This window comes from Trachemys scripta, chromosome 1 (assembly GCF_013100865.1).
Source record: "Trachemys scripta elegans isolate TJP31775 chromosome 1, CAS_Tse_1.0, whole genome shotgun sequence".
NCBI lineage: Eukaryota > Metazoa > Chordata > Testudines > Emydidae > Trachemys > Trachemys scripta.
Genome location: NC_048298.1, coordinates 247,734,654 through 247,757,001, shown reverse-complemented (window position 1 = coordinate 247,757,001; position 22,348 = coordinate 247,734,654). Strand labels below are relative to the sequence as shown.

Below are 22,348 nucleotides of genomic sequence, written 5' to 3'. Positions count from 1 at the left end.
CATTTTCAAGATCTGCAAGCAATCATCTTTCATCCATTTCCTTTCTGTAAAGGGTAAAAGTCCCCCCAAAGATGTTGCTCTTCATGCACACTTGCATGTTGTTTCTTCTTAGGATTGTATCTAAATTGTTTTTACATTACAGTGTTCCACATCCACCATCTGGATACATACACACTGTGGATCACTTTAATGGGAAATGTGCAAATGATTCCAAAGGCAGAACTCGACCCACTGTGAGTAATCTCAGTATTATCTGTGAGAAAATTTGAATTAAACCATCAGGATTGTTAGACCAGCAGGAGAAATGTGTTTGAATTTATTTGCATTAATAAAGCAAATATAAATTAGGTAATCAACAATATACAACAAGGTATGTGGTTAAACTGGTACAGGTAATCATACTCAAGTATTTACCCAAATGCATTTGAACACTGCACAAGTACACATATCTATTACAGCCACACTAATTTAATTGTCTTATTGCTTTTAGGAAATGCTTTTCAAAAGCATTTTAAAATTAAAGTTATTCAGTCTTTGGAGAATAGGGGGTGGATTGGAAAGTCGTAAGTTTTTATGTGATTTAAAAATGTATTGCTAAAAGTTATTCTTTTTTTCCAATTTTAAGGAACTACAAACTTTAGGAGTCAAGTGCATCCGTAAGTGTGCAGCCAGTTTTTGCAAACTGACTCTTGTGCTTGTCATCAACAACCAAATGTTGAAATCTGAAGAGGAGAGCACTCACGCTCTTCTGTAGCTACTGGCAGCCTTTCTGATTCCATTTCTATGGAATGGAGATTTCATGGGTGGAGAAAAAGAAAGAAAGAAAGAAAAGCAGTTTAAAAGCTAGATGTTAAGGAAGTAAATTGGCCAGTGAGTTCTTAAATATGCAATTATGTCAGATACTTGAATGACTAGAGCCATTGCTAGTCAACCAGATCACTCCCTTCACAATAAGCAATATAAGCATGTGCATAATTTTAAAAATGAAAAAAAGTAGTCCTATTTATGTATCTGTTTAAGATGCTTGCTGAATTTGGTACCAAATGCCCAATTTATGTTGTTATAAAACATAGCTCCAAATATTTTTCTTATATTGGGACACAATCCTGCAACCCTTCCTTCTGCATGAGAAGGGACTACAGGATCAAGGCCTTGGGTTATTTTTTTAAATGTATTTCATTATATTGGTTTGTATTTATCCTTCTGATAACTGATCAATCAGAAAGCTGGTTATCTGAAATCAAAACTATGGCCATTGCCTTTCATACTGACCAGTTTTGTATCATTATTATCTTGTGGATTCCCTGGTATACAGCTGTTGTCCTTTGTCTTATACTTACACTGCAAGCTACATGGGGCAAGGACTATATTTTTGTTATAGCACAGTGGGGTCCTGGTCTATCACTGGAGACCTTAAGTGCTATTGCAATACAAATAATAATAATGAGCTTGCAATGAGCCTCATTCAGGCAGACTCCTGCCCTTACACAGAGCCCCATTTAAGGCTATGAGGGGCCCATTCATAATAAACTCATTGTGGGATAGGGATCCACATTTTTATTATAGAGGATATGTTGTTGTTGGTTTTTTGCCAGTTACATATTTAGTTTTCTCCTGATTCAGATCCGATCACAATAAATTTCTAAGAAAATATTCTATTAGGAAACACTGAGCTGGTGCTGCTATTATCATTATACTTGATCAGCACCTAGTTACGCTTGGTTCTCCCCAACAAACAGCCAGGTGGTGCAAAAGGCAGGGAGTCGGTGCAGAAGCTTTCACTGAATTTTAAGATCATTTATATAAAATATTCATTTACAAAATCATTTAACTGAGAGAATTTTTGCTAATGTCTAAAAATCAAATGCAGTCAGATTGTGAAATCAGAAGATCAGAATGATAAATATTAATTCTGGGCACGTGTTCACTAGCACACTTCCAGGAATGCCAACCTTCTATCCAAAGTTCTTAAAAATTGTTCAAGCCTGACTTTTTAATCCAGTTTGCTATTTACCTGCAGTAATTCAGATTGTGCGTTCTCTACTGCAGAGCAAAAAGACTATTTGAGACAGGAATTAGAAAAATCTGAAGAAATACATGAAAACAGTAATGTTTCTTTGCTGGTCTGATCTCTTGCAATAGTTTGAAATTGTAAAAGGGAAACCATGATGGAAACAACTTTTCTTACCTATTAATTTTTGTTTTTTTGCTAAGCCAGTAATTGGTGGATGAGTCTCTGTTCCACTCAGTATGGAAACAGTCCCAAAGCTACAGTACTCAGGCTGCTTGGGAAAAAACTCCACCCCTGCTGGAACCCATCAGAATGACCATCTCCAGAGATGAATGATAAGTTTGTCAAAAAAAGGGGGCCGGCTCCTTAGCTGGTGTAAATAGTCATAGATCGCAACTGAAATAACAAGAACTCTTACTGATTTATAACCAGCTAAAGATCTGGCGCTATTTCTTTTTTATTACAAAAACCAGTACAGTTTGCAACATTAATACTGGTGTAAATCATTTCCTATTTTTTTCTAGTAGGGAGAAGTTCACAGACATGGAACCTTGGAAGGGAAAAAGAAAGAAACAACAAAACATAACATGTCCTGTGTCTTTACAAAGAAATCACAGTTGGGCCTGAGTAGCAAAAAAGCAATTCCTGATTTGCTATTGGTATCTAAATAGTTCTTGCTAATGGATGTCTGAGTGCCCTTTGTAATGCAGGATAGGTGAATACAGATGCAGGAAAGGCACTTAACTCTCTTTTTTATTGCTTTCTGTCCTTTCCCCATGATCTTATGTACCATGGAATTCAGGAAAGAGCTCCAAGATGGACTTCAGTAGAAGAGGGGAGATTGTGTAAACTGACAAGGGGAAAAAAAAAGATAGCTTGCAATTCTTAAAAAGGAAAAAAAAGAATTAAATCAATTTCCTACAAATGAAATAGTGACACAAAATGGGAGCTGTCCGGGCTACATGTATTGACCGAGGACATTGCAGAGAGTTCCAGATTTGGGGTGCGGGGGGGGGGGGAGGGAGACCTTTCACAGAAGCCTGACTCAGTGACAGCTCTTCAGGACTGTGAAAAGAACAGGAGTACTTGTGGCACCTTAGAGACTAACAAATTTATTAGAGCATAAGCTTTCGGGGACTACAGCCCACTTCTTCGGATGCACTTCGGATTCTTCCTTCAGCACTGTGTGTCTCTGGCTCCACAGCCAGTAGAAAGAGGATTCCCGATCAGCCACTGGACTGTCAGACATGCTGCGTACAAGATCATAAATTTTATATGTGGCATCTTCAGACTTTGGTGGGGAGAAGCTACAATTTGAGGCACAGAGACAGTTGGTCTTGAATTGACTTTATTAACAACAAGTTGGAAGAACTGTAAACCAAAAGATTCTGTAACTCTGCATTATAAACATTGCAGCACACAAAAATACATTTTTAAAAAGTTAAGTTTGCAAAGATTTTTAAAAAGTATATCTTATTCTCATATGCAGTGGTGTTGTAGCCACATCACTCGCAGGATATTTGAGAAACAAGGTTGGGGAGGTAATATCTTTTACTGGACTGACTTCTGTTGGTGAGAGAGAAAAGGTTTCGAGCTTACACAGAGCTCTTCTTCAGGAAGTAGCTTGTCTCTCTCACCAACAGAAGTCGGTCCAATAAAAGATACTACCTTACTCACCTTATCTTATTCTTGTATCAGATGAAATTCAGTGATGATTTTAGACAACCAATACTTCTACTTTTCAGGACCCTTCTGAAACTGCAGTCACATTATCAAAGACAAATGTTTCCTCCATCCACCCAGAGGGCAGAAATACACAATAAATGAAAGGATTACATATAGAAAAGTGTTTGTAATATAGCAACAGAATCCTGCTCAATTTACACTAAGTACTCTCATGCTTTGTATTATACAGAGCACAAAGTGCACTCAAGAGGAAAACTAAATTACTAGCAGTAAGACACATTTAGCTATATGGGTACTGTAATGGGGTTTTCAAACCCCATACTGAGCATAGGCAGAAAGGAGCAGAGAGTTTTCCCTGGGCTAACCACACCCAGCACAGTTGCCAGAACTGCCAATCAGAGAGCATGCACCCAAAGCTGGGACCAATAAGGAAAACAATCTCACCTATAACGGAAGGAGAACACAGAGAGAAGGGGAGACAGAAATGCCTGGGATAACAGAGGGGCAACAGACCCATGCCAGGCTGCCTCTAAGAAACTGACAGGGAGACAAAGGAAGACTGTAATCCTTTGAGTTTAAGCGCTGATTGACTCATATTATGTTAAATTGATGGGCTGGGCTAATTTGAGATGGATTGAGGCAGTTGAGTTAGAAGCTGGGACCTCTAGAGAGACTGCCCAAGAGCAGTTGACCCCGTACACAGCAATGAAATGACAAAAGGGAATATGTCTCCTTCGGTACAGCTGTGTCTTTCAGATTCACTAGTAGGAAACATTAGCCTCAGGGGGGATGGAAGAAGTATTTGCTTTAATATGTTTTCTTCCCATAAGATAAATGATCGTAATAAAAGGTAAAAATTCCATTGGTTTTCCTGCAGAGCTGGGGAGAAAGGACATATGACTGTTTCCCAATGTGCAGATAAGTATAGAATGAAGAACACTGTTATGGGGGGGAGGGGCAAAAGGACCAAATCTATTTGCTGAACACATGAAGAACTGTTAAGAAGCGAGATGTTAAGATAGGCCAGGGGTAGGAAACCTATGGCACGTATGCCAAAGGCGGCACGCGAGTTGATTTTCAGTGGCACTCACACTACCCGGGTCCTTAATTTTAAAATGAAGCTTCTTAAACATTTTATAAACCTTATTTACTTTACATACAACAATAGTTTAGTTATATATTATAGACTTAAGGAAAGAGACCTTCTAAAAACGTTAAAATGTATTACTGGCATGCAAAACCTTAAATTAAAGTGAATAAATGAAGACTCAGCACACCACTTCTGAAAGGTTGCTGACCCCTGAAATAGGCACAGAGTTGAGGAGCGAGGACTAAGGCCCCATTCCCCTATATACTGCAGGGCAGTAGGATCTTTTCAATAGATATTTATATTTCATAATGTATATATGATGGTCCACCTCTCTGTGCCTCTTCTGGTCTCTAGTGGGGTCTGTGGTATCACACCCTGCTACATCAAGGTCCTTGTGTGAATGGATACACTCTTCATGCTGTGAAAGAGGGAAGGAGTTACTCCTACCATTTTACAAATGGGGAAACTGAGGAGGAGGGGTGAAGTGACTTGCGTAAGGTTACACAAAATATCTGCAGCATAGTTAGAAACAGAACCCTAATCACAAGACTATCGATCCTGCACTGACAGGTAGACAGAATACATAACCCAGGGGGTGTTTTTTATTTTTAATTTCTGTAATTATACTGCCTGATTTATAGCTGGTATCATAGAATATTAAAAACAAAAGACAAAAGTTAAGATATTAAGATAATTTAGTCAGATGCGTATAGATTCAGGTTTATGCTAACCATCTTGGTGTACAGCTACTCTTTTTCTAGAGAGGCTTTCCTTGTCATCCAGGGCTGGCTGTGAGCCTGATGAGAAGGAAAATTCACTTTAAAGCCTCTGACCATAACCGGTTGGATGACCTTTCACTTGCCAGCCCATCGATGTGAAGAGCAGTTCCCTTACAGAAGGAGTTTCTCAAGGTTCCTTCCCTTTCATATATTTCTCTTCTAGAGTAACAAGCCCAATACTCCCAGCTTTGCTCATTTGTGAATTGATGTAGCATGCTCATTGTGACGCATCCTGTCCTTCATTATCTGTCCCCTTCTAGATTAGGGAACCCAAACAGTATACATTGGAACTAAGTTTTAGTGTTCATGGCTTGTAAAGATCATTCATTTATATGGATAAATCTTATTTTCCAAAAGCAAGTTTCAACTATTTCTCTCCCCTTTATACTGATTTATGCACATTTGGTTGTAAGGATATGATCAGAACAAAATCCTTTTTTATTTTCTTTGAGGTTTTCAAAGATGGAAAAGAATTTCACACCTTTGATTGCCACTCAGCTGCAGGTAAATAATACTATAATTTGTGGGATTGCCATTAAGAGCAAGTTACAATTTAAGTGAACAGCCTATGGCAGCGGTTCTCAGACTGTGGGTCGGGACCCCAGAGTGGGTCGCGACCCTGTTTTAATGGGGTCGCCAGGGCTGGTGTTAGATGCCAGGGCCAAAGCCAAAGCCCGAGCCCCACTGCCTGGGCCAAAGCCAAAGCCCGAGGGTTTCAGCCCTGGGTGGCAAGCCTCAGCTTACAGGCCCCCTGCCTGGGTCTGAAGCCCTTGAGCTTCAGCTTTGACCCTCTCGCCCGCCTGGGGTGGTGGAACTTGCATAGGCTCAAGCTTAGGTCCCCGCTTCTGGGGTCATGTAGTAATTTTTGTTGTCAAAAGGGAGTCGCGGTGCAATGAAGTTTGAGAACCCCTGGCCTATGGCATTCAAATGCCTAACAGATGTCAACAAGTCCTTGAAAAATTAGACTTTTTTTATGCATGTATCTGATTTTGGAGGCTGGCGTTTTTTGGATCTGGACATAGAGATCACTCAATTAATGACCAGGGTTGTGAGAAATTCTCTTATTGTACTGGAAGAAAATTCCATCCCATTATGTGGTGAAAACCCCCAGGATATATTAGTTTTAGGGACAAAACAGACATTGGCTGCCATTAAAAACACAAAGTGTGTATTGCTGCCTGTAAAATACTGGTACTCATTTTCCAGTTTGTATATCACTAGTTTCTTTAATTTAGTAGTAGCCACCAGGTGGCGATCATGCACCCTGTGCACACCTATAACACCAGAGAGTGAGCTAATAGGGATTTTCTCTAATTCTAATCTCAAACAATTTTACTATAGGGGATGATTTTAATTTCCAGGATGGACACCACTACACTGGTTTTCTTCATCCTCATTTTATTGAACTACTTATTGTATTCTCTCCCTATACACCTTATGAAGGCTTTGGGAAAGGTTACATCCATACAGAAATAATTTAATCTTATCAACAATGTACCATTTTTATTCCTGTACACTGAGAAAGCCATGATGATGACTACTCCCACAAAGCAGGGATATTCTTACTGAAGAGTCTATTTTTAATTTCTTTATTATCTTTTGGTAGTAAAGTCTATGTACAGACTCTGAGTCGGTCACGGGTTCTTCTGATATCTTGTAGTGAGCTATGTTGGAACCAGAAGGGAATATGGACTGCCCAAGAATGTAAGGGCAAAGCTGGATAAGTTTCTGGGGAGCAAATCTTTAGATGTGGTTGAAACTGCAAGAAGATCAAACCCCCTGAATGAATGGATGAGTCAATGTTTCCTTGCCTCTGAAACAAGCAAATCCAACTTTTACTCTTCAAAACCCCCTCACCAATCAGCTAGCTGATGGGATGCTGAGGGAAAGAGGAGAAGGGTGACTGCCCTGTCACCCTTTCCAAACCCGAACTACTGTATAGCTGTTAGGGGAGAATTGGCAGTAGAGGTACTAGAATAGGGAATTAACTCAGTGAAGTGTGCTGGAGAACACTGCTGTTTTCTCCATTTGGGGCTTTCATGCGACAATAGAGTCCTATTCTGAAAACTACATCTCATTGCAAATCCTGTGGAAATGTAGTGACCTGAAACATAGTGTCTGCATGTCCTGGGTTTTTCATTTTGCAAATCTGGTCACCTATGAAAGGATAAATAAAGTATTACGATTGCTTTGGAAAGGACCCTGTTAAGGGAGTATGCATCCTAGGGTCCAGGGAAGGGCTGCAGATATAGGTGTTGACAATCCCTCCACATTGTGCTACAGGGCTAATGATGAAAAGTAGAAGGGAAATTGCTACTTAGATGATTTGCAGTAAATAATTTGATAAATTTAAACTTATTGTTCACAAATCACCCACAAACATGTCATGATTTTTATAAATTTGTTCACTATTTGCAGTGGTTTAATGAGTGGAATGAATTTTGGCCTCTAGACTGCCTGCGCAATGGTCACTGTGAATGTTTGCTATTCACTATGTCGCCACATGACTGGTTTCTTAAATCATGTAGCAATTGTTTCTGCTCCCTGGTTTGATGGCTTAAGCTTTATAAACAAAGAAGACTCCCTTTTGGATTATAAATGAATGTGTTGTGTGAATAGCTGCACAAGCTTTTCACACTGGCCACAAGAGCACTCTGGTGTGAATATTCATGGATATTTATTCACATTAGCTTTTGTGACACTTTTGCTTGTAATGAACATTCTTGTAAATAAAACCTCCCTCACCTTTAATGTTCACAAATAAAAGGTACTAGGAATACCAGCAAAGTGAATCAGTAGGTTTTATTTGCATAAATATTCATTACTCTTCCTTTTTTGTATTCACATGGCTCTAGTGCTAATAACTTGTCATGCACCCATTGTGTTGGCCTTTTGGGTGGCAACTTTGAAAAGCCTACTGGCATTTCAAGAAAAACAAGGAATTGCTGAACTGATAAATTGTTCACACCTTACATGCCACCATCTGGTACTTTTGCATAGAATTGCAAGGAATTTAAAATAAAAGGATTTAATTTCTACAAACACCACACAGATCCAGGGCTGGCTCCAGGCACCAGCTCTCCAAGCATGTGCTTGGGGCGGCACCTGGAGAGGGGCGGCGCTCACCCGGGGAGAGCGGGGCCGCGGCTGGGCTCGCCGCCCTCCCCTGGCGCTCTGGCCGGCCGGGGAGAGCGGGCCCCCGGCCGGACTTGCCGCCCTCCCCCCGGCACTCCGGGGAGAGCGGAGCCGCGGTGGGCTCGCTGCCCTCCCCCCTGCGCTCCGGCCGGCTGGGAAGAGCGGGGCCGCCCTCCCCCGGCGCTCTGGCCAGCCGGGGAGAGCGGGCCCCCAGCCGGACTTGCCGCCCTCCCCCAGCGCTCCGGGGAGAGCAGAGCCGCGGTGGGTTCGCTGCCCTCCCCCCGGCGCTCTGGCCGGCTGGGAAGAGCGGGGCCGCCCTCGCCCGGCGCTCTGGCCGGGGAGAGCGGGGCCGCGGCTGGACTCTCCGCCCTCCTCCCAGCATTCTGGCTGGTCGGGGAGAGTAGGGCCATGGCCAGGCTCTTCACCCTCCTCCCAGCGCTCCGGCTGGTTGGGGCCGCGGCGGGCTCGCTGCCCTCCCCCAGCGCTCTGGCCAGCTAGGGAGAGCGGTGCTTGGGCCGGGCTCGGCGCCCTCCCCTGCTGCGCTCCCCGACGGGAGGCAGTGGGGGGGGTTGGTGGGAGGCTTTTTTGCCTGGGGGGGCAAAAAAGCCAGAGCCGGCCTTGCACAGATTACATGGGCTGTAGCAAAAATACCTTGGAAAAGAAGAAGACTTATGCACATAACTTAGTGAGCTTGTAGCAACTGCCACTATGTATAAAATAAAAGAGTAGAGTATCTTTTTATTGATGTGTATTGCATTACAACCCCTCCCCCCCAAGCAAAACTCAGTAAAAAAAAGGGGGGGGAAACGTATTACAATCTTAAATTGAAGCATTCAAGGATAATATTAGTGACAAATAGCTACTGCTCTCAATGATCATATTACCCAAGAACAATGAGTGGCCTCCATTGTTGCCTTCAACTTTCCACAAGTTTATTGGCTTCTACTCTGTCCAAAAACCGGAGCAAGAGATTGTCACAGTGACCAGGCTAATCGCACCTCTGACTCCTCCTGGTCTCTTTGAGCGCATGCCCTCAGGTCTCAGGCCATGCACCGTCACCTCTCTCGGGGTGGAATCACACAATTCTTCCACTCTTAGACCAGGCCTTAGGCTGCAGTCCCCTGGTTCTTACTGTGATTACCTCAAAGGGCCTGACTTAGGTTCAGCACCTGTAGGACAAATGACAAGTGGTACCCAGTAACCAGACAACCTTCTTAAAGCAAAGCATTATTTTATTTAGAACCAAAGAATTTCTGAGAAAACAGATCTTAAAACAATAAACAGTCTATATGCTTGCCTATTTTTCCCTGAGGCTTTCCCTGTCTCTGTCATCCATGTCAGACTCTCTCATCAGGAACACTCAACTTCTCTCTCTCGTCCTTTTAACCAGTGTCCCTTTGATCTCTATGTCTTCCAGCCCTGGCCAAACAGCTATGTACCTTTGGGATGGAGCCTGAAAGTAGGCCATTGTCCCGTAATTCTCCCCCAAGTTTTCCTTGCTTATCTAGAACTGTAACTGCCCCTCCCCCACAAAGTGTTGGTTGGGAGGTTGCTTATCTAGAGCTGGTTTGATTTTCTGCTTGACAAATATGTTAATACAGGAAAGTGTAATAACCCAATATAACTATACAGTGACTTTACCACACTGACGAGGTCACACACAGTATTTGCAAAATTGTTATATATCAGTATTCTTAGATTATTCCATAGCAGGTTCACATCTGCCACAGAGACAACAGGCCTTTAGAATGATTTTTACACTATATATTATTAGTTCCTTTGGTATTTCAAACACTTTATTTCCTGAAGGAAATCTAACAAAAGCCAGCAAGTTTCATATTTTACTACAGCAAAATGGGTGAGATCTTATATTCGAAAAACTTACAAGTTCAAAGAATTCCCCAACCTCCTTATGTTAATGCCTGTTTCATAAAGGCTATGGTGTTCTTTTGGGGCAGAAAAGCATGTACACCTATTGAACAAATCTGTCATACAGTTACTTGGTGATCTTTGGATTTAATTAAGCATTACACACTAGACCTAGCAGCTTCAGCTGTCAAGACACTTTCAGATGTTAAGTCCTTAGGGGAAAATCCTCCTGTCAGATCTGCAGGGTAGATCTGAAACTCAGCATAAATGGGAACTTATTTCAGCAGTAACATTGGAAATGTACCTTCTCTGGTTGTTTACTGATCCAAGCAGAGATCTGCACCTGTGGAGCACCATAATTACTTTAGACAAAACATTTATGAAAAAGCACAGTTGGACTAATATGAAGTTTGTTTGCCTCAATTATCCTACATCTGGGCAAGCATTTCAGATCTTGTCAGGATGAAGACTATCTCAGGTGCAAACAAATTCGCTCTCTCAGGAAAAATAACTGGAGTTCCACAGTTAGCACAAAGGTGCAGATGTCAGAAGATGCACAGACATACCCATATTTACTACACTGATACCTGCTGATGGAAGTATCACAGAACAAACCACAGCAATCAAGGGCTGCAAGTGGAAAGCTCCCAGAGTAACTCACCTTCCATGTTGCTAATGTGGGATAGCATCTTCTGACAGGTACAATCTGGCTCAGGCAAACTAAAGTTGCATATAGATACATTTTCCTTATCAGGGATCCTAATTGTTAAAATATTCACTTCTTAGATCCAAGGAGAGAAGCTCTAGGCCTCAGCTTTAAAACAACAAATGTTGTGAAGATGGGCTCTTTCCAATGAAAGTCTGATTTACGGTATCAGTCTTAAAGTACAGTACATGAGTTATATTAAATGTTATGACAAAATGGCATAACATAAAACCTATTAAGCAAAAGTGAGGCACTATAATTCAAATTAATTTATTCCTCAGAGAATGCACTAACTACCTTGTTAAAGAATGACTTTTTACTGTATAAATATTAAAATACTTTATATAAGTAAATGCCTTTAAAAGTGTATTATAAAAGTGACAGCACAGAAATCAAACACACAAATTCACATAAACTCCTGTGTTTGAAATGAGTAACAGAAGTCAGCAGCTTGTTATCTTAGGCAAGCAAACATGAGATATGTTGAGTCCAGGAACATTATATATTTTGGATCTTTAATCGGCAATATACTAAAATACTGAGAATGCCTGGAACTGAAAATCAGTAGGTGTAGTGATGGATGTCATAGCCAGACAGAAAGCTGAATGAGCAAAAATTCTTTGGAAAAAAATATGTAATTCACTGTTGTCTTTCATTACACTGGTCTACAATTTTTGAGAAGTCGTCTGCTTCAGAGATAAAATGTGCTATTTATTATGTATTATGCTGAATTCAAATATGACAATTAAAACAACTGATTGGCTACTGTTTAAGATATTTATGTTTTTACATTTTATGTCTATGTATATTGTGTAGATAGTAGAGTTTTAATCATAAATTGTAAATCTAGGTCTTTTCATGTGTTTATGGTTGCTTTACATGATAATATTTCATCTGTCCTGTTTATGTAACACTTTAAAAAAATCAGCAAAAAGGTTATATAAATAAAATGTATTATGAAACAAAAGACAAAAAACTATTATGTACATAGTTTAGTTCTATTCAGTGTCTACTCGGCGCTTCTTGGCTTGTCTCTTGTATTCATTAAATGGAGCATCTCTTGTCACTGTCCAGCAATAGTCTGCAAGCATTGATCGGCTCCATTTTCCCAGTCGCAGAGAAAACAGCGGAACTTTGTGTATCCAGTCTGCAGATCAAGCAAAAGACCAGCAACCTTCAAATCGCCACAAAGCTGCCACTGATGTTGGTCATAGTTTATGCACCTCAAAAGTTATTTCATGTTGTCATAGGTTTCCTTCATATGGACTGCATGACCAACTGGAATTGATGGCAAAACATTGCCATTATGCAGTAAAACAGCTTTAAGACTCATCTTCGATGAATCAATGAACAGTCTCCACTCATCTGGATCATGAACGATGTTGAGGGCTGCCATCACACCATCGATGTTGTTGCAGGCTACAAGATCACCTCCCATGAAGAATGGGACAAGATCCTTTTGATGGTCACGGAACATGGAAACCCTAACATCACCTGCCAGGAGATTCCACTGCTGTAGTCTGGAGCCCAACAGCTCTGCCTTACTCTTGGGTAGTTCCAAATCCCTGACAAGGTCATTCAGTTCACCTTGTGTTATGAGGTGTGGTTCAGAGGAGGAGGATGGGAGAAAATGTGGATCCTGTGACATTGATGGTTCAGGACCAGAAGTTTCATCCTCTTCCTCGTCTGACTCAAGTGAGAATGATTCTGGTGCATCAGGAACTGGCAGTCCTTCTCCGTGGGATACTGGGTGTATAGCTGATGGAATGTTTGGATAATGCACAGTCCACTTTTTCTTCTTTGACACACCTTTCCCAACTGGAGGCACCATGCAGAAGTAACAATTGCTGGTATGATCTGTTGGCTCTCTCCAAATCATTGGCACTGCAAAAGGCATAGATTTCCTTTTCCCGTTCAACCACTGGTGAAGATTTGTTGCACAAGTGTTGCAGCATATGTGTGGGGCCCACCTCTTGTCCTGATCTCCAATTTTGTAGCCAAAATAAAGGTGATAGGCTTTCTTAACCATAGTGGTTATACTGCGCTTTTGTGATGCAAAAGTCACAAACAGCAGAAGTTATCTGCACTGTTCACACAAGTACGAGCCATCTCTGCTCACTTTGGCTAAACAGAAATGTGTCCCTTTGCAAAATCAAACACTAACAAATAAGAGAGCACGACACTGTATGATTTCTAGAGCTGATATAGGGCAATTTGTTCAGCAGAGTGATGTAAGCTTCGTTATGATTGCATCATGCATGACTTCTAGGAATAACATGATGCAATTCATATCATGTATGACGCAATACCAGCTTCAGATTGCATCATTCATTGCTTTGCCTAAAAAGCAAGTACTGTCCAAACCCAGTCATAGATTTATTCATAGATCCAGTCAAAGATGTATTTTAGTCATTTCTGGTTTAAATTGAGATCCCTTCCCTTTATAACTCACTTATCCTCCGCCATTCCCAAGTCAAGGGTCGTATATACACTGACCCAATAGCATATCTTGAAAACTAGAGCCAATCAACAATTTTAAGCATCATTTTTGTTCTCAGTGACCCAGAATTAGTAAAGTTTGACTACATTTATTTCAGAAGCATTTTGGCTGTAGAGCCGTGTTATCTGTCAATCAAAATCATTCAGTTGCTACATTAAATATTCTGCAAGGCTGTCTTGGTTATAGCAGTCTCATCCCTCATAAAAGAACTTATGAAACGGCAAGCCTAATTGATATCATAGGCTCAGCTAATTTGCTTTAATTAATCAAAAACTTCTCTGCTATTTAAAAGGAAGAAAGGAATCCATGTCTAGGACTATGGAAGGATGAGGCCATGTAGAGCATACTAACAGTCATATCCTAAAAACAAACCTATGTCTAAACCAACTGAATTGAAGTTTTGTTCACAGGGAAAGTTAAAATAGGAGGTATAGATGCAAACTGGACCAATGGGAAGCTCTTTACTGGGACTACCATCTGGCAAAATAGCATCAACATTCTTGTAAGCAGAAGAATGGGTGGGAGAATGAAAAGCTGTGGGAGAAAAGGATGAAGGGGTGGGTGAAAGTGTGGGGAGGAGACTGAGCCCTTCAAGGCAACTGGATGTCTTTACCCATTTATTGGGTAAACTTTGGAACAAAGCAGAGAAGCTCAATCCAAAATTGATTCTAACCAAACCAAGGTTAGGAGAGCTTTCAACAGAAAGGAGATCACTGCTTAGGGAAGCAATAAGGAAAGTTACTGTAAGTGATCGCAATCAAGTTTTATTCTACCTCACAGGGAGCGTTTCAGTGCCTGGATATTCCTACTTTTCCATTCAGAGCAAAACCCATTCTACAAAAGCAAAACAAAAAAACACAACCAGCTAACCTATCCCAAATACATAAATTAATGGAGATATCCCATCTCCTAGAACTGGAAGGGATGTTGAAAGGTCATCAAGTCCAGCCCCCTGCCTTCACTAGCAGGACCAAGTACTGATTTTGCCCCAGATCCCTAAGTGGCCCCCTCAAGGATTGAACTCACAACCCACAGTTTAGCAGGCTAATGCTCAAACCACTGAGCTATCCCTTCTTTTTTAAGCCTTCTTCTGATAAGTACTTGTTTTTAAAAAAGGAAGTTATCAACATCTAAAAACTCAAAAAGAAAAATCCTACCCCCAAGCAGAGCTTTACTTGGACTAGATCAAAGTGCCAAAGACTCCATAAAATCCATTAGGGACTTAGCTACTGTTATTGATCTTACGTGGAAACTGCTCAGCTACTATCATGAATGGCAACAGTATAAAACCCTTAGGGAGATTTCAAGGATGCAGTTCCAGCCCTTGAGTAAATAACTTCCCATAGTCAAGAAGAGGCAACTGGCTAAAGGTGCCTTGACAACAAATGCTGATGTTGCTGATGCTGCCATTGGTTCTACACAATTCCACTTGAGGTTACTGTGAGTTGCACATGTCTATTTGAGGGTGTAATTTGGCCCTAATGATTAGATCAGCTTCTTCCTTGAGGTCTGAGATTGTCTGACTTTCAGTACTCAGCTTTCCATGGTGCCTGGAAACCACACTGGTGGACAGACATTAAGGCCAAAACTTTCATAAGTGGCCAGCAGGTTTGGATGTGTCAATTTTCAGAATGATGAGGTCAATGGGAGCAGAGTTATGCCGATACTGAACCCTTCTGAAAATCCATGCAAAGCATTCTAAATAGAAGACACCCACAGGAATACACTACTGCTGACCAGACTTTAACCCTTGATAGGTAAAGGCTTACGAATAGCATTCGCCCCCCAGCAAAATGACAGTTACTGTACTTGAAAATCACAAATAATAAGACTTGCTGCATATTCAATATTCTGAAATAAGACAGCAACAAAATCTGACAAAAGGAATCTCTTTAAGACAAAACACAGTCAAGCCTTCAAAGAAGCTTCAGACAACCAAGGCATTATAAAAAGAAACCACATTAATGACAGCTTCCACATATTTGGATAATAAAAACAAATACATAGAGTTTAATATATTTTAAAGTCTAGGTTTGCCGATAAGATAAACATTTCTTTCCCTAAAAGAGAAAAAGGATCCTTATGACTGAATGTAAAAAGAAAACTAAAACCAGACTCATTCAATGTCCTGCTTAAATTTTAATGAGTTCCATATTATCTGACATCTGAGATAAGTTGCAGAAAATAAAATGATCTACTTCTTTTGGTGATGTGACAGACAGAAGTTGAACCAACAAATTTAAATACTTTTACAGGTTTAACCAACACGTTAAAACACTAGGAAGTGTTGTGAGGTAGGTAAATATCATTAATCCCATTTTAAAGATGGGGAAGCAAACACAGATTGTAACTCTTTCCTAACGCTGCACATGGACACAGTGTCTGAGCTGGGATTATAACTAGATGATTTTCTGCCTCTCAATCCTGTGGTTAGAGCACTCAAAAATTCTAGCTGAATATATAAAGCAAAAAGAACCCACTCCTCCTCCATTGAAACAAATGGCAAAACTCACAATGACTTACATGGCAATAAGATAGGCACCGAAATTTTATTGCTCCTTCGGAAGATAAAGAGGTTCAGCTGAGAAAGAAAACCAACCTTTTATCCTTGTAACATCAGATTTCTTTTATTCTTGATTGCCTTAAGAATGATGTTTCTCGTGACCACTGATTCACAGGTTATCAAAACAATCTTGGATAGCGTACCACAGATAGACTTAACAGTTGGCACCCTCTTCACAGAGGAAAGTCAAAAACCTTGGCACAAAAATCTCTCTCAGTTGCCAGATATAATTTTTTGGAGGGACATTCAAAGTTCTAAAATTCTTTTTTTAAGCCTTGTTCTGAAGCTTATTACTTTTTGCAGAAATCTTTTTTGATCTTTATTCAGTGCAGAAAATATTTTGGCACACCCAGAAAAGGAATTTTCCATATCTATCACTTTCAAATCTGACTCAGAATTTGTATCCAGGAAAAATTAGATCTTTTTATCAGTTAGCATTAAACTTTCTTGGAATGATTCTAATCCTTTTTTGAGGTATCAGCTCCATGTTTTGAATCACAGCTACTTTAATTTCTTTTATATTTGCTGTATTTTACATTCTTTTACTTCAAAGTTTTTTATAGAAGAAGAAAAGATGCCATTTTTGTTTTAAAGGCATGTGGCTTGAAAGAAGGATTTTGCATGTAATATACCTAAGTTACATTTTGGCATTGCTAACTGCAGCAGATTACTACAAGCTACAGAGCATATCTGCCCGCAATAAGTTTTATCAAAGGGAGACCTCTGATATTGATTGCTCCATGGGCATTGTTTTCCGGGATGGAAATAACTGGTTCACAGGTTAATTAGAACTGGTGCCCATGTCTAGAGATCCTGCAGCAGCCGGGTTGAGCCCCACTGTACTATGTGCTGTACATTGGAACACCCCTAAATTATAGGGAGCAGGGTAGCTGAAATTCAGATGTCAACTTCTGAGGCTCAGCTCAGTCTCATATAATTTGTCCTGAATACCTGCTTTGAAAGTGTGGTTAACATCCTTGTGAACATCGGGTTTTCTTGTTGTAAAAGGAGGTGAAAACAGAAGCTGAGTCTATGGCTGTCCATTCCTGCTGAGGAACGCTGTCACTACTCTTTTCTAGTAGCTGATATGGGCCTGCAAGGAGAGGGGCAGGGGCACGGTGATGGTAAAGCCATGGGTGGTGAAAAGTGAATATGCTGCACGAACTTCTTTTGCCCACATAGCTCCCAGGGTGGTATGCACCCCTGGAAATCTTCCAGGAGATTCCAGCTGCTGCAGGGTACCGAGGGTAAAATCTATTCCAAAGATAGTATCAAGTCTACCTCACTCCTCCAGAAATGGCCTGAAGTCATAAGGAGGATGAAATGGAAAAAGTCTATAAATCAGATCAAGAGGAAACTGATACTCCTCAGCTTCTGAATCAGCCTCTGATTGTGAGAAATCATCTTTAAAACAAAAGGAGTACGATGAATCCAGATATATCAGAGACTCAAAACAGCTCAGTTGTATCAGGCTGCAATTAGGAATAGTTCTAAGATTTTATTACTGACTAGGGGAGGGATGTTCAAAAATTCTCTGTGCTGGCCCAATGATGTTAATGGGAATTTTATCACGACTTCAATGGGAGCAAAGTTCGCCCGATACTGGGCATTTCTCCACCCTAGAAGAAAGCCCTCCAACTTAAAGGATGTTGGGGGTGAGAGCACACAGGCTATGGTCAAAAGAGTTATTTATTAAATTGTCTGCCAGATTGAAGAGACAGATGTATCCAAAATGAAGGTAGAGTTTGATAAGATCTAGATAGAGAGGAAAGCAGAACTGACTATAGTCACATTGATTTGTATTATATCTGGTGGAACTGTTTTAAAATGCTACATGTTAGAGCAGTGGCTCTCAACCTTTCCAGAATAGTGTACCCCTTTCAGGAGTCTATTTTGTCTTGCATACCCCCAAGTTTAACTTCACTTAAAAATAAAATGCTTACAAAATCAGACAAAAATACAAATATGTCACAGCCACACCACTACTGAAAAATTGCTTACTTTCCCATTTTTACCATATAATTATAAAATAAATCAATTGGAATAGAAATATTGTATTTATATTTCAATGTATAGTATATATAGCAGTATAAACAAGTCATTGTCTGTATAAAATTTTAATTTGTACTGACTTTGCTAGTGCCCTTTATGTAGCTTGTTGTAAAACTAGGCAAATATCTAGATGAGTTGACGTACCTCCTGGAAGACCTCTGCGTACCCCTGGCTGAGAACCACTCTGTTAGAGGACTGGGTATTGAGGATGAACACAGAAAGTTTTAAAATAGTGATCTCAGTGCTTGCAAGAATGACACTGAAGTAGAATCTTTTTTGCTCTAGCACCAAAATCCATTTCAGACTCAGCATCAATAGTTTTCAAAAAGGAATCAAACAAGCATGACTGCATTATTTTATAAATTGAAGATACATACGTTTAGGTTTCTTTTAAGGCTTCCGCACTGATAGGTTAGCAGCTGGTGCTGATGAGCTCTGTGTGAAATATAAACTTAGGGATTTAGGTGCAGTCAACAAGACCTTTAAGTGGCAATCCCTGTTTGCCTTGACAGAAGGAGTGAAGAGGGCTGATCAAATCCCAGACAGACATTGTACATAATCAGTATGGAAATGTGCAAGAGAAGAAAAAATATGCCTGCATTAACCTGATAATTTCTTGAGCTACTTTGAGCAGGGCATGTAGAAAATGAACAGAAAGTTAAATTTGTCAGGTTCTGGGGAAAGAAATCCTAATACTAAAGTGATAGATGGGTCAGAAACAACAGAAAATAAAGCTATAGTAATAGTGTTTGAATAACAGCTTCTGAACTGGAGGAGCAGGAAGTGAAGCAAAATTAGATCAGTTAGGACAATAATGAATCCAGCATGTATAGAAAATTTTAATGGTACAATCCTGCACTGATGAAATAGCTCACAATCTGCTTTTTAAAATATTATGGCTAATGGCTCCATACGTTTGCACAGCTTGAGTCTTCCTACAATGGAAAATTTCAATCAATCAAGGAGAATTCACAATTCCCACATATAACCTAATGTACTATAATGTTAAAAATAGAACCTCAAAAGGTAAATTTAACTTGTAAAGAAACTTGTTAAGAAAAAAACCCCAAAAGAATCCCGATGGGATGACCAAATAACTTCACATGACTTACAGGGGATACTCACACAACCAAACCAAACAAAAAAACCCATGTCCCTGACTGAGGAAAATAGCTTTAAAAATAAATGGTAATAAATATAAATAACTTAAATCTCTTGTATGTAGTAAAAATATGTATCTATGTTGGGAACGGATTAATCCACAAATGTCAGACTTGAGAGAGGGATGGTGCTTTAGCTTTGCTGCTTCAAAAGAAGCTTTCAAAGAGTCGCAATTCCAGCCTTCTCCCTGCCTTGCTTCTGGAGGGGAAAGAGCTTTCGGTAGCACTGAAAATTATGCAACTTACTTCACCTTGGCGACCAGCCAATCTTGCTGGCCAGCGCCTTGGGAAGTGAAGCCATAGTTCTTCCACACTCCCTTCCCGCTAGCTTAGGGAGTCAGGGAAGTATTGGAGGGCTACATCTGCTCTTCCCCTCACATCCAGACCCAAGCACTGAACAAGTCCTACATGGCCTCAGAGGGGGTGAAGGTTATGTAGAACCCTTAGTAATTATAATTAATATGCATACAATATTCTGTGTTTGTACAGCACCTAGCACAATGGGGTCCTGGTCCATTACTGGGGCTCCTGGGTGCTACTATAATACAAATTACTATTAATAGTAATAATACAATATTTGAAGTGGTAAATAGTAACATTTCTACATTGTTCTTTTATACATTTTAATTAAAAAATAAATAAGACTCCTAAAGACAGAGGAAAAAATCCCGCATAAACAACAATCACACATAAAGCTGCCCGAAGTTTTCTTGTCATGCTCATTTGCTTTCCTTCAGAGGCTACATGCGACCAAGAGATAATCGATAAGCATGTTATTTCTTGCCAAAACAAAAAGCAATTTTCAAAGTATTTGTGTTGCAAAACTAACAGAACATGACTTGACTTGCCTTCTTAAGGCAAAAAACAGAATAGTGTATTTAAAAAGTGGCATATCTGATTATTATTATTAATAGTAGTGCCCTTAATGAGCCAAGTATTTTCCAAATAGAAAAAAAGGCAGTCCCTACACTGAGATCACAATGTTTTATCACCTGAGATAAAACAATTACAGGGAAATGACCCATTTGAAAAAATTACATTCCTGTCTGAAGCTTTCTGCTCCTTCTTTAGTTACAAGAAACAGGACCACACACAGTCCCTTCAGAGACAGACAGGGCCCAAAGTCCAAATGTACCAATCACATCCAAAAAGGACTTGCATGACGCCTTCTCTCAGGAGAGCTGTGCCAGGAATTGTGGAATAGTAACCATGGCTGGAGGAGATACTGAATTTCTTTAGTGGGATACCCTTTTTCTCCTTCTTTCATGAAATGAGCTTTCAGGAATGAAATGTACTAGCCCTCACTTCATTTGAACGAGTTCATGTGGGTCCCATCTTCCACCTGGTCTAGGGAGTGCAGAGTGTGGGAGGGGGTTGGAGTGCAGGAGGGGTTCCGGGTGCGATAAGGGGCTCAAGGCAGGAGGTTGGGGTGCAGGAGGGGTGTGGCAGGGGGCTCAGGGCAGGGCGTTGGGATGTGGGGTGCAGGAGGGGTTCCGGGTGCAGGCTCCGGCCCGGCGCCGCTTACTTGGAGAGGCTCCAGGATGGCAGCGGCGTGCACTGGGGCCAGGGAAGGCTCCCTGCCTGCCTGCCCTGGCCCCTCACCGCTCCCGGAAGTGGACGGCACCACGGCCCTGTGGCCCCTGGGGGAGGTAGAGGGCAGAGGGCTCTGCCAAAGCTCCCATTGGCCACGGTTCCCGGCCAATGGGAGCTGCAGGGGGCGGTGCCTGCAGGCAAGGGCAGCACGCGGAGCCCTCTGCCCGCCCTCCTCTCCCAGGGGCCACAGGGACTTGATGCTGGCCACTTCTCATGGGCCCATGGCGCCACGGGGCTGGCAATTCTGCCGGCCGGATCCAAAGCCTTGATGGGTCAGATCTGGCACACAGGCTATAGTTTGCCCACCCCTGGTCTACATGGACCAATTAATGTGCAACTCATTAGTGCATTTTAGAAATCACACCTCCATAGAGTGCTTTACCCCACCATGTAGACAGACCTTAAGGATTCATTTCCACAACTATCACACACCTTCATTCTGTAGCTCACCTACGCTGTATGTAGAACAAGTACACATACAATGCCATGAGAAAGTAACAGCACTGGAATAGTATAAAGTGATCCTGTGTACTGAACTACAATAATAACTACATACAGTACTACATGCAACACAACCATTTAAAACTCATTAATAGGTTGCTGGTTGGAAAAGTACCCAATGGCCTTCTGAAATTATGAGGGTATGTTCTGTGCCAGCCTGTGGACTTCTTCTCTCTCTATTGTGGTCAAACAGAAGGGGATCCTTTTGTCCACAACAAGCAGAGGAGCCATTAGCTACTCTGCAAACCAGCCACAATCTATCAAACCACAGCATATTATTATGATTATTATACGTACTATTTGTATAGTACCTACTAGCATACTTGATGCCTCACAAACCAAACCAACCCCCACCCCACCCCAAAAAAAAACCAAGACAGTGCCCCTGACCCAAAGAACTTATAGTCTGGAATTTGAACATAACCCAACAAGACCAAGATGGATAAACCACAACGGACAGGAAGTGAAGAACAAGGTTTCACCAATAAATGGGGTAACTCAGTTAATTCATAGAAATCTAAAAACCACTGAAGTCAATTGGCGTTTGTCCACTGATTTCAATAGGCACTGGATTGGGCCCTTACTTGAGTAAAAGTAGTGTGTGTGTATATATGTGTGTGTGTTGTTTAAACTTAATTTTAGTTCACTTTTTGTAGGTTTCATAACAGTACTGAGTTTTTAAGGAGGATTTGAATGAGATGAT

The 22,348-nt window shown here is 40.9% G+C and overlaps 1 protein-coding gene across 1 annotated transcript in view; it reads right to left on the bottom strand.

Moving 5' to 3' along the window:
• Window positions 1-22,348, bottom strand: part of NALCN (sodium leak channel, non-selective) — a 268,079-nt gene that overhangs the window by 205,118 nt on the left and 40,613 nt on the right. The gene's annotated exons all lie outside the window — the stretch shown is intronic.